General features: G+C 50.1%; 1 protein-coding gene across 33 annotated transcripts in view; it reads right to left on the bottom strand.

The window, feature by feature from the left end:
• EPB41L1 (erythrocyte membrane protein band 4.1 like 1) overlaps positions 1-12927 on the bottom strand; it is a 134675-nt gene that overhangs the window by 103684 nt on the left and 18064 nt on the right. For 2 of the 33 annotated variants that reach the window (XM_085003756.1, XM_085003753.1), the window contains one exon: positions 5798-5936. The exons of the other annotated variants lie outside the window; for them this stretch is intronic. The gene's annotated coding sequence lies outside the window, so the exon portion shown is untranslated. The remainder of the gene's footprint in view (positions 1-5797; positions 5937-12927) is intronic. 33 annotated transcript variants of the gene reach the window in all.

The following is a 12927-nucleotide window of genomic DNA, read 5'->3' as shown; positions in this document are numbered from 1 at the left end:
ACCTGGCCCAGGCCCAGCTCCAGCATTAATTCACAATTGGAGGGAGTTCCCATTGTGGCTCAGCTGGTTGAGAGCCTGAAATAATGTCCATGAGTATGTGTGTTCGACCCCTGGCGTCAGTCAGCGGGTTAAGGATCTGGCGTTGCTGCAAGCTGCAGCATAAGTCACAGATGTGGCTCAGAGCCAACGTTGCTGTAGTTGTGGTGTAGACCTGAAGCTGCAGCTCCAATTCAACCCCTAGCCTGGGAACTTCCATATGCTGCAAGCACGGACTTAAAACATTTTTTAAGTTTTGTTTGTTTGTTTGTTTTTAATTCACAATTGGACCTGAACAAGTTTCATTCCCTTCCTCTTGGGGCCTCATTTTAGCCATCTGTAAAGTCTAAAATCTAAGACCTATAGTTCTTTGGAATAACAGCTCACAGTCCATGCTCACCAAAAAATTATAAGAAGGCACAGACAGGAGCTTACCTGACACCACTTTTGAAAGATTATCTCATCCTTGGTTCATAGCCTTGGAATACATAAAACATTCCACTGAATGGACTTGCTTCTTTGTTCACACTTTGAGAAGAAGAAAGAAAACTGATGGACTCTGCAAAACAACTTCTAAGTAACCCCCCCTTCTTTGGTCAAGCCAGCACCCCCTCCCTCGCCCAGTCCCTAGCCCAGCAGGGACAAGATGTGTGCAGTGTCCCCATAGAAGGCTCTCTTGTCACTCAGGGTGGAGTCAATCATTCAGAGATTTTTTTTTTTTTTTGGCCGCCCTGAGGTGTACTGAGTTCCCAGGCCAGGGATCAGATCTGAGCCACAGTAACCTACACCACAGCTGTGGCAACGATGGATCCTTTAACCCACTGCACCAGCTGGGGGAGCAAACTTGCTTCCTGGTGCTGCAGAGGTACTGCCAATCCATTGTACCACAGCAGGAACTGCTCATTCAGAGATTTTTGAAAGATTTACCACATCAAGAGTCAGAACAAAAAGAGAGGTTTTTCAGGAAGCTTCTCAAGTCCCAGAAGTTGAACTATTGACATCCAAGCTCACATGCACTCCCCACGCTTTCAGCCTTATGATCCCTCAGCCACCTACCAAGAAACCCTGCAGCCATGAGGACAGGCTGTTTCCCCACCCAGTGCACACACCCGTCAAGACCCACGCTCTGCCCACTCTCCCTCTTCGCCTACTCTCTTATCGGCCACCTCTTCTCCTTCCAAGTTCCCGAGTTTAAGCCCATCACTTCTCACCAGGGCCACCCGCATGGCTTACCCCCTGGCCTCTAGGAACTCTAGGCTTGCCCTTCCAGGCCATCTTCCCACCGCCAGAAATCAGATCACATCATTCCCAACCTAACACCCTGGAGTGGCCCTTATCACCCTCTAGACAAGTTCCAGCTCCTGGCCCAGCACACATGTGCTGCAGGATCTGGGCCTGCCTGTGGTCCACTTTTCTTTTCCTATCGTCCCCAGTGCACACAGCAAACTCCTGTCACTCTAAAGCGCCCTCCTGAATCATGCCTCTGCACTTTTTTCTTTTTTTTTTGTTTTTTTTTTGTTGTTTGTTTGTTTTTGTTTGTTTGTTTTTTTGTCTTTTGTTGTTGTTGTTATTGTTGTTGTTGTTGCTATTTCTTGGGCCGCTCCCACAGCATATGGAGGTTCCCAGGCTAGGGGTTGAATCGGAGCTGTAGCCACCGGCCTACGCCAGAGCCACAGCAACGCGGGCTCTGAGCCGCGTCTGCAACCTACACCACAGCTCACAGCAACGCCGGATCGTTAGCCCACTGAACAAGGGCAGGGACCGAACCCGCAACCTCATGGTTCCTAGTCGGATTCGTTAACCACTGCGCCACGACGGGAACTCCCTCTGCACTTTTTTCTTTGTACTTGTGGCTCCCTCTGCCTGGAATGCCCTCTCTGAACCCTTCACTGTTGGATGAAGATAACAGTTCACCTTTACTGAGTGCTCAGTATGTTCTAGGCTCTCTGCTAAGCCCTTGGCAGGCACTACTTTATTCATTCTCACCAGAACCCTATGATGCAGGCACTTAATGTGGCCTGTTTACTCGATAAAGAAACAGAATCAGCGATGTGAATGGACCTGGCAGATGTCGCATGGTTGATAAGGGGAGGAGCCAGAATAGAAATCCAAGCACCTGACTCTTAGATGGCTCCAATCCTCTGTCCCCCAGGAACAGTGCAATTGCGACGTGGAATCAGAAAACACAGCTTATTCCCAAGAGCATCTTTTCTTCCTGGGCCGTTGGGAATAGCCTGCCTCAGAGTGCCTGCAGAGAGGGCCCAGACTGTTCCTCTCTCAGTTCACCTCCAAACTCTGCACTCCCCCAACTACACAGCAAGCCCTCTTCAAGTTTACTAAGTGTCTGAGCCCCTACCTCAGAAGTAGCTCTCTATAGTTACAATTAATGGCCCAGCAGTGACTCCCAGCAATGTCCTTCAGGAAGTCTAAACTCTTTGATCTAGCATCAAGGGCCTGGCAGGAGGTGGTACCAGCTCATCTTTTCAACCTTAATTTCCCACTGTATCCTCTGCCCCTGCGCATGTGTGCTCTAGCCCCAACGACGTGATGAGGGTTTACCATCCCTGTCATGTTGGTTCTCACTAAAAGCTGCCATTTAACTGAGCAACTTCTGAGAGTCATCCTCTGAGTCAAGCATCTCGTCTCCCTACAATTCATTCATTCATTCATTCATTCATGCATCCAACAAATACTGAATATATACTATGTGCCATGTAACGAGGAGTGAACATTAAAAATAAGACAAATGGTTACAAATTATGACAAGCAGTGTGAAGAATCAAGAGGTGGAGATAGAGAGCAACGCAGTGGGGCCAGGATCAGTGGTGGTGGAGGTGGGAGGGTCTCATTAAGCTGAACTAAAAAGGATAAGAAAGATCTCATGCTGCAAAGAGCCAGGAAAAGAGAATTCAAAGCAGAAGGAACCAGCACATGTAAAGGTCCTGAGGTGGGAAAGAATTTGTTACATAAACAGAGAGGAAGAATTAAACAACCAATGAAGAGATATATGACTGAAGAGGGGGAGGCAGGAGTCAGCTTATTCAAGGCCTGGTAGGACCTGGTAAGGAGTTCAGAATTTATTCTAGGAGCAGAGGAAAGACACCAGGTGACATGGTCTGATTTGTGTTTCACAAAGATCATTCTGCCTGCCCCGTGGAAAGGACACTTGAGGATATAGATAATGTATAATGTATGCAAAGTAACTGGCAGAGCACTGGCTCAGGACATGTTAATCCCTTTTTCCTTCCCTCTTTACCCCCTTCCTAGGCTAAGAATGTTCTCTTTAATTCCTATTCCTTCTTCTGACCTATATATTGTCAAAATTTGGATTTGCTGAGGATGTATGATCTGCATGAGCTTTACTGCTAGATGTGGTACAGCAAGAGAATGCGATTTACCCAACTGCCACACAGCAGGGCTGTGGCCGTGGTAGAACTTTCCTGCCTCTCTCCTTCTCCCAAACTGTACCCTGGGTGGATCGGGAAAGTCAAGAGGAAGAGGAGACAGCAAGTGCTAAGGCCTTCTCCCTGGGTTCTCTCCCCACCTCTTCATGAAGAAGCTCAGAAAGCCTGGTTCTCAGGCAATTATGGGCTCAGGGTGGAGAGGGGCTGGATAACCCCCTCACCCCCCTCCTCTAGGAATACTCTCTTCTTCTGTTTGAGCCAGATAAGGGCAGGCCACACTACAAAAAGAAAACACTTATGATGGAGGCAGGAGACTTGCTAGACTATTAGCTGATCCTATCACCATCCCCAGGAAGCAGCAAGGGTTGTGGCCCTCATTCTGCCATTCAGAAGCCAGCATTCGGTGTGCTATGACTTGCCTAAGGATAGAGAGAATACAGCAGAACTCAAACTGGAATCACAGCAGGTGGCTGAGGATTCTTGAGCTGAAAACCCTATTGTACAGATGAAGGCACTGAGGACCAAGAAGGGAAGGGGATGGGTCCCCAGGTCACATGCTGAGTAAGTGATGGAACCAGGACTAGGAGTCCAAGTGGCTTCTGCTTTTCAGCTCCCCATGCAGCCTCCCTTAAGAAAGATGGCAAAGGGGGCAGAGGTGAGACGGCTTGGGGGTGGGGAGGGAGGCAAGGACAGGGCAGCGCCAGCTCTCCCGGCCTGCACTGCTTCAGCTCCCAGCCCTCCCACTGCTCCTGGGTGTGGCAAAACCTGCCAAACCAGTGCCTGTGCCCAGGCCAAGTGGCAGAGCCCAAAGGTACAGGAGTATAGGAGGCAGAGCCCAGAGCTGCAGGGGCACAGATAAGCAGCAGATACCAAGAGTTGGAGGGTAGGGAGGTCACAGAGAGGCTTGTCCGTGGCCTACTAGCCAGGCCACATGGGCACTGCCCCAGGGCCAGGATGGGCGCTCGGCACTGAACTTCTCTGTCATCCAGAATCAGGCACAGCCAGGACTCCCCAGGCCTCCTGTCCCCATCTGGCACAAGAGCCTGCCCTCTGCTTCCCCTCCTCCACGGGACATTCAATATGTCAGCTGTCAGTGCCACCAGGACAAGAGACCCAGGAACTTACAGGAACTTACAGGAGGCAGGGAATTGTGGCAAAAATGACAGACAAACACTTCTCCCCTCCCAACCACAGCCACAAGGATGAAGTCCTGCCACCCTCTGCCTTGCTGGGGACACACATGCTTTACCTCTTGCCCTCCCCCCATCTCAGTGACCAAGACCCACGAAGTAGTTGAGCCCAAGATGCGATTGTGGGGAGAGAGGCCAGGAGATGGCCCTCCTAGGTAGCTCTGTGGCTCAGTGACCCTCGGTGTGGACGCAGGAAAGCCTGCCCTCTGGGTCTTCGGTTTCGGCGTCCTTCCTATGGCGGGGCCAGGTCAACGCCATAGTTTCAGGGAACCTTGAAGTTTTACTCTCACCCACCCGCCCCGACCCCATCTCTCACTTCCTCCTGCCCAAAGGAAAGTATAAGAGGTTATACCCACCAGTGTGCTGGGCTGCCGCTGGATGGAGCTGACCTCTGTGTCAGGGATAACCTGTTCTGTCAGCAGTAGTGCCAGCTGGGGAAGTGGGGCCCACAGGCCAGACTAGGGGGAGGGGAGGGTGCTGATGATCCTATCAACTTTTCCCAAGTGCTCAGAACCCAATTCAGAAACCACTCCCAAGGCTGACAAGAGCCAGAAGCCAACAGCTAGGCAGGAAGGGTCCTTGGCATCAGCCTGGGCTCTTGTGAGCCTGGGACACGTGGGCCAGACAGGTGCCCTACAAAGGTCAGGGAGTATTCTCATATCCCAACCAGTCCCCTCCCTTGGTAGACAGGGAGGAGAAGGCCCAGAGAGAAGCAAGGACTGGCCCAAGGTCACACAACAAGGCCATGACAGAAGTGGAACCACCACCCAGGCCTGATCCCTAGCCCAGGGCTTCCAGGGTCTGCCACCTCCCATGGCATAGACGTTTTTCCAAATTCAAAATCCTGCATCCAGTTTGTGCTGTGGCACAATGGGATTGATGGCGTCTCTGCAGCAGCAAGGACTCAGGTTCAATGCCTGGCCTGGTACAGTGGATTAAGGATCCAGCATTGCCACAGCTGCAGTGTAGGTGGCAACTCTGGCTCAGATTTGATCCCTGGCCCAGGAACTCCATATGCCACCAGGTGGCCAAAAAAGAAAAAAGAAAAAAAAAAAAAAAAAATCACACATCCCATGGAGGAACCAAGAGACACCTTCCTCACCACTGCTTGGAAACTGTCAGAGACCAGTATGGACCTCTGCCGTTCAGTACCTATCACACGTATACCTGTTGTGTTCACCTCTGTGCCTTGGCATGTGGGTCAGTGCCTCATGTGCAAATTGGTTGCCTATATCGACACAATGGAGGAACAACTGCAGGCTGAATCTACTTCTGGGCCCAAGCCCTGGGGTTGGGGGTGAGGGAGCTGGAAACAAAAGAGAGAAATGGACAAGGCTCAGGATCTAGACAGGCTGCATAGAACAAGCAGGGACACTGTTGGCCCCCAGCTTCCAAAATCCTGGGCCCAAAAGTGAGACAGGTTGCCCCCAATCACCCTGAGGGTACAGACTTTAGGATGTGTGTGTGTGTGTGTGTGTGAGAGAGAGAGAGACATGGCAAGGAGACCAAGCCAGACACTCAGCCACTTATTCAGCCACTTGCTCCCTCACCCTCCAAAAACTTAGAGTGAAGATCAGGGTCAATAACAGTCGTCCCCCACTTCCCTGGCAGTGCCGCCAGATCTAGAGGCTAATCCTTGCAGCATCTTTGGCCAGGAGTTGAACTTCCAAAGCATGAAGACCTGAGCTGAACTCACTTCTCCTAAGACTCACAACCACATCTGTAAAACGGAGATGGCCATGCCTTCCTGCCTCCCTTCAGGAAGTGCTCTGAAGGCCAAATGGGTACGAACATGCTTTGAAAACTGTAAAGTGCCAAAGAGATGTAAGAGATTATTAATAATAATAGCATTCCCATCACTAGCCCCACTGGCCCCCAGAGAATCTCAATCTCTAAACTTCAAGGATCATCACCATTATGGCTACTAACAACACAGTGACACCAACCAGTTCTTAAGCCTTCAACTGTTGCCTGCCTTCTCTCAGTTGAGCTCCATAACCTCTGAAGTAAGAACTACTATTGTGTCCATTTTATAGATGGCAAAACTGAGGCAGAGAGAAATAAGGTATCTTACTCAAATTTACACAGTAGATGGTAGAGCAGAGAGACTCAAGACTCTATATCCAAGTGTGTCTGAGTCTCTAGCAACTGATGCCAATTACTTACTTTCCAAGTCTTAGTTCCCAACTTGCCAACCGGGAAAACTAACTTGGTCAGTCAGCAATGAGTTCTAGAAACCAACACGGCTGCCACAGGCCCGCACAAGGCCCAGGAGACCAGTCTTGGTGTCTTTGCTTCCTTGCCGCCCCCAATCCAGGGAGGGCTGGAAGTAGACCATGCCAATACTACATTCGGAGTTGTGCAACCATCACCACTATCTAATTTCAGAATCCCAGCTATTCTTAAAAGGGCCCAGCTGTAGCCCCCAGTGCTCCTTAGGAACATGGGGCTCCTCTCTGGTTTGGCCCAGCTTGCCACTTTTCTGGGAAAGGCCAGGGTGCCCCTAGGAAGAATTTCTCTGGGCAAAAGTGGAGCAAAATGTAAACACTCACTGGACACTGTGCTCCACTTAGTGAAACAAAGTTGTGGATTTTCTGGGAAAGGGGCCCATCCTATCAGGCCAGCCCAAACCCCAGCCTTTTCCCAGCCTTGCCTCTCTAGCTGCCCTGAATGCAGTGATTGTGCTGACCGTGGCCTCAGTTTCCCCATATGCTCCCTGGACAGCAGGCAGAAACACATGTCTCCAACATCCCACAGAGGGATCCTTTCCAACAAATGGCTAATCTCATCCACTTCGTCAGAAGAAGACCAACCTCTTGTGTCAGGCGAGATCAGCAAGAACCATAGGCTAGGGCTGGATTGAGGAATGCTCAAATTCAGAACTGGTGATGAAGCTTTATTCTTCAGGCCTTAGAAAGCTTGGGAAAGTCTGAACTGGGGAAATGGCCCCTCCATACTGGAATGGACCAAAAAGAAAGTCCCAGAGGATGTCCTTATAGCCATTAGCACTGGGCAGCAGGAAGAAAGATAAGGATTCCAGACACTGGTTTCTACCTTCCATTGCTGCTCTGCCACTCATTAGCTGTGTGACCCTGGAGAATTCACTCGCTTTCTCTATGTGACCTTGGAGAAGTTACTTGCTTTTTCTGTGTGACCTTGGAGAAGTCACTTGCTTTCACAAACCCACCCACAAAATAAAGATAATTATATCCTCCCTGCCTTAACTCTCAGGATTATGGGGAAAATCTGATGATGAATAGAAAAGCCTTTTGTAGGAAAAATATAAGGGACTTTGACTTAGTTTAGGAAGTAAGAGCCTTGGGGATGAAGAACCCTCCCCCAGTGAAACTATTTCCCTTTATTCTCTACCTCTTCTCCCCCTACAGAAATGCTGAAATCCCTCTAGGAAGGGTGGGAGAAATCCAGGGATCCCAGAGGTAAGAGGGGTCACAGAAGGAATGCTGGACATCTGGGTCTTGTCTAGATGACATTTGTGAAGCCTGCCCCCCCGTCCCTGCCCCCGGACATCCCCTCTAGCTCTCAGGCAGGAAGCAAGCTGGGGGGAAAGGCCTGTATCCACACTGGGGAGAGGCTGGAGAGCAGACAGAGGAGCCACAGTCAGCATTTCTGAGCCACAGCTACAGGATTAGGTGGGCAAGGGCAGAGGGAAGGTGGGGAGGGAGGTTGGGGGCACATTCTCCTGTTGAGTCTCCCCCATCATTCCATCCCTCCTATAAGAGACTTCATCCCTGCTACAAGAGATAATGATGCACCACGTTTCATGTGACAACTGTACCTGTCATTTTCCTCCTCTGTAAAATGGGGGTGATAAAGCCTCTGACACACAGTGAGTCCACTTCAATAAACATGACTGCCATTCTTCCGTCCTTCATAACCCAGAAGGCTTCCAGTGCTAACATCCTCTTCCCCCAATTTTCCACCTGACTTGTTTGAAGAAAAAGCTGAAGGTACTTTCAGGACAGAGCCCAGGCTCGAGGGCATTATCCATCTTCTGACAAGGTGGATGAGATTCACTGTGTGCGGAAGGGGCTGGGGGAAGGAGAGGGGATCTCTCTGTGGGTTAGAGGGACATGCTTCAGCCTGCTGGCCAGGAAGGGGATGGGGAATCCTACCACTCAGCAAGGCTCTTAGAGACAGTCCTGGTTCCTTGAGCTTGTACTGCCTGGAGGAAAGGCTTCCCCCACCCCACCCCAGGGCAATGGTCCACAGGGGAACTCTTCTCCCACCATTTGCCACCAGGAATGAAGGACTGACACCTGTTGGTGCCTGGGCGTCCTTGTCCACCATCCATGTGGGGCCTGCCCTCTTTTTTCTCTTTTTTATGGTTGCACCTGTGGCATAAAGTTCCTGGGCCAGGGATTGAATCCAACCTGCAGCTGTGACTTACGCCACAGCTCTAACAATGCCAGATCCTTTAACCCAGTGTGCTGGGCTGGTGATGGAACTGGCATCACTGCAGCCACCCAAGCTGCTGCAGTCAGGTTCTTAACCCACTGAACCACAGTGGGAACTCTGGGCCTGACTTCTTTACATCTGAGAGGAAAGGTGAAGGCCCTGTGTGTAGCTGGAGACAATCAAACCTTTTCACGTCTCTGAAGAGAACAGTGGGAAGGAGGCGGCCTTTCCGTGAAGCCTGAAAGATGGCTAGCCACCTTCCCCATCCCAGATCTTTAGTTCCGGCCAAATGGAAGCACTCCTGCTTCTCCCTTCCACACCTTTTCTCAAGCATCTCCCTCCACCCAGAGAGCCCTCCCTGAACTGAAAGTCCTAATCCAGCCCCCTCCAAGGCCTAGATCAAATGTCCCCTCCCCCAGGAAGCACATTTTGACTACTGTGTCCCATGCTGCCCCCTTTCCCTGAGCTTCATTTGTGCTTGATCTGTCCCTCTCCATTGGCAATTTGCACTGTTGGCTGTGTCACAGCCATACCTGCACACGTTTATTTATTTCCCCTCTGGGGGACGCAGGTGATTGCAACAGTTTCTAGCACAGGCTCAGAGCCAGGCACACCTGAACTCAAATGCCAGCTTTGCCATTTATTAACCATCTGACCACAAGAGAGTCATTTCTCTTTTATGAGCCTCAGTTTCCTCTGGAAAATGGGGGCAATAACAGTAACTGCTTCACAGAGTTGTTGTTGCAATTGAAGGTGACAGTGCATATTAAGCACTCAGCACAGAGCCTGGCACAGAGTGAGAACTCTAGTACTCTGACTTATTTGCTACAGTGACATTTCAAGCAGGTTCACGGATAATTTTTCTTTACATCTCCTATCACAGAGCCTCACACTGGACAGATGGATGGACGTCTATGGAGGTGGATCTGTGTGCAACATAAGGAAGCCCTTCCCAATGGCAGAGCAGAGTAAGCTGGACCTGGGTCTGCCTCTGGAGGTCATGATCTCCATGTCACAGAACAGCATGCAAACAGACGTAGGATCCACTTGAACTTCCAACAGAAGCATTCGATGTGGGATCACAGTGTGGGCTCTGAAGCCAGACTCCTTGATCTTGAACTCAAGCGTCTCTTCTTACTCAATGTGTGACCTTCACTAGCTGTGCCTCAGTTTTCCCATCTATAAAATGGGGAGAGTAACAGTAGCTACCCAAAGGGTTGTCAAGAGGATTCAATGAAATAATACATGAAAAGCAACAGAATGTGCTCAGCATAGGGAGAGTAATTCAATAAACATTACCTAATACTATCGCTCTTGACATCCATATGACTATGACCCAAGAGGGGAGTTATGGCCCCTTGCAGGCCTACAAGCTGTTCACTTTCCCATAACCCAAGACTCCACTAACACCCCACTGTGCCCTCTTAGCTCCATCTGCCCAGCAGCCTTCCACGGCCCCTTCTGGCCATAGCTCTGCTCCTCCATTTGCTACATGAGTAGGCACTTGACCCAGGCCTGGCCACTCTAGGGAAGATCTGTATCTCCCAGCAACAATGACTGAACCAGAGTCCTTCCCTTGGGTTGATGTATAGATCCTAGGAGGAAAATGGTTCCCTCTTTCTTTCTGTTTGGATTGCTAAACTGGGGCAGTCAACAGCCAACTCCTCACAAGGGCAGAGAGGAGAGACACACTGTGATGGGAGAGAGATGGAGAGTCTACCTGATTCCTCATCCTTCAATTCCATGAACTGTCTCAGGATCCAGCAAAGTCCTTTTCTGGTTAAAGCCACTTTGAATAGACTTTTTATCACTTGTTTCTGAAAACTCCAGGCCCAATTATACAGGTCCTAAGCCCACAGGCAGGGCAGAGGCAGTATTATGACTGCTCCTGTGTGTTCCAGCACAATCCCTGTCATCTGGGCTGCAAAGGACAGTCCACAAAGCATGTTCTCAAGAATCATCCTGACCCAGTGGTCTCTAGAGCCCTGGGAGTCGGCAGAGGCACCTGTAAAAACACTCACGGAGCAAAGAGCAGTAAGGAGGGTAAAAAGATTCTGGGTAAATTTCTGCCAATTCAACCACAGCAGTTCTGTTACAAATGCTGACATATCAAGATTGTGCCCCCCCCCAAAGATTTGAAATGCCCTACTCTAATTAATACTCAGAAGAGCATTAAGAAGTAACCAAGGGGAGCTCCCATTGTGGCTCAGCAGGTTGAGAACTTGACTAGTATCCATGAGGATGTGGATTTGATCCCTGGCCTTGCTCAGTGGATTAAGGATCCAGCACTGCCACAAGCTGTGGTTTAGGTTGCAGATATGGCTCAGATCTGGTGTCACTGTGGCTGTGGCTGGCAGCTGCAGCTCTGACTCGAATCCCTAGCCTGGGAACTTCCATATGCCATGGGTGTGGCCCTAAAAAAAAACAAACAAAACAAAACAAAAAAAAAAAAAAAACCAAGGCCTACGCATCTATCCCCATTCTCTAGAAAAGGAAACTGAGGCCCAGAAAGAAGAAATGATGAAGCTGAGGCTACAGAGCAAGGCAGTGTCGGAGCAAGGACATGAATGCAGGCTCTGGACTCACAGACCAAGTGATTCCCACTGCACCAGGCTGCCTGTAAAAATCTATCATCTCTCATATTTCCAGTCTTTCTGGTAAACTGATGGTGGTTCATATCTAGAGTCTCCCTTTTCTAAGCTCTGACCCCTATAGAGTCACCTGCCTCTGAGCCTGGTTCCTTAGAGGGCTTCTGGAAGCTCAAGGAACCTGTGGAGTAAATGCATGGACCCAACCTCTAGCCACCCCACACACCATGTACACATAGGCTTAGTTGCCCTTCTCCCCACCCACTTGCCCGAATGTCAGGAAAAGCCCGGAAGACCCCCTCCTGGGAACTTTTAATCCACCTCCTCTGTCCTGGCTGTGCTGGGGCTGCACACAGAGGATTCCTTGTTCCCAGTGCTTCCTGCCCAGAGATCTCTGTGGGGCCCGTGTGCTGGCAGGAAAGAACCAAATCACTCCTTTTAACTAGAGCTAAAGCCACCCCTATCCCTGCCACCCTCGAGAGCAACATGTCCCAGCTCTGTTTGGCATTAATCCTACCTGCTGTAGCCTGGCTCGGCCCCACCTCAACATCCATGTCCCCTGTTCCCCAGACACACACACAGACACAAGAGAGTTCCCCTAGGGGGAACAGAGGTGCCTCACATGTAATCAAAAGTAAAAACTAGAGGATTCTAGAATGACAACACCACACCCCTGGCAGTTGTGCCTTACTAATAACCCCACAATGATATTTGCATATTACTTCACAATTTCCCAACCAGTATAACTTCATTGGCTCGGTTCCCTCCCCATGCCCTCACCTTGCCAGAGTCACAGAACCCAGCAGATGGCAAGGGGCTTTGACATGCCCCAGGTCAGTGGTTTGCAGAGTGTCTTGCACAGAGCCAAGAATGGGTTCTGTGTCATCCTCTGGAGGCTGCTGGGGGTTGAGGAATTAGCCAATTAGAATCCCCCAGACCCACATCAACTTTGATCACGGCTGCAGTCCCTTTAAGCTGTTTTGTACACTGAGATTCTTTGGGGTTCACTTGAGAAGGGGATTTCCCCGCTGGAAAGTGTGAAAACAACTCATTTACTCTGACCCTGCCTTCTCCCACCTCCTACCCTGACAATGTATGTATGACCCTGAGGCCAACAGAGAGGGAAGTGGCGGCCAAAGGTCACATGGGAATCAGTGGCAGAACCAGAATGAAAACACCCTCTTCTGAATCTAGTCTATAGCCCAGGAGTGGTTAAGCAAAAGAACACTAGGGCTGCCAGTCAGGGAATCCAGCTTCCTAGTCCAAGGCCATTTGTCCTCAGTCATGGTGGGT

Source organism: Sus scrofa, chromosome 17 (genome assembly GCF_054392235.1).
Source record: "Sus scrofa isolate SSC_HxYL_T2T_F1_AM1 chromosome 17, Sscrofa_HxYL_maternal_Yorkshire_Landrace_v2.0, whole genome shotgun sequence".
Taxonomy (NCBI): Eukaryota; Metazoa; Chordata; class Mammalia; order Artiodactyla; family Suidae; genus Sus; species Sus scrofa.
Note: the sequence above shows the minus strand (reverse complement) of the source record. Positions and strands in the feature narration are given on the sequence as shown.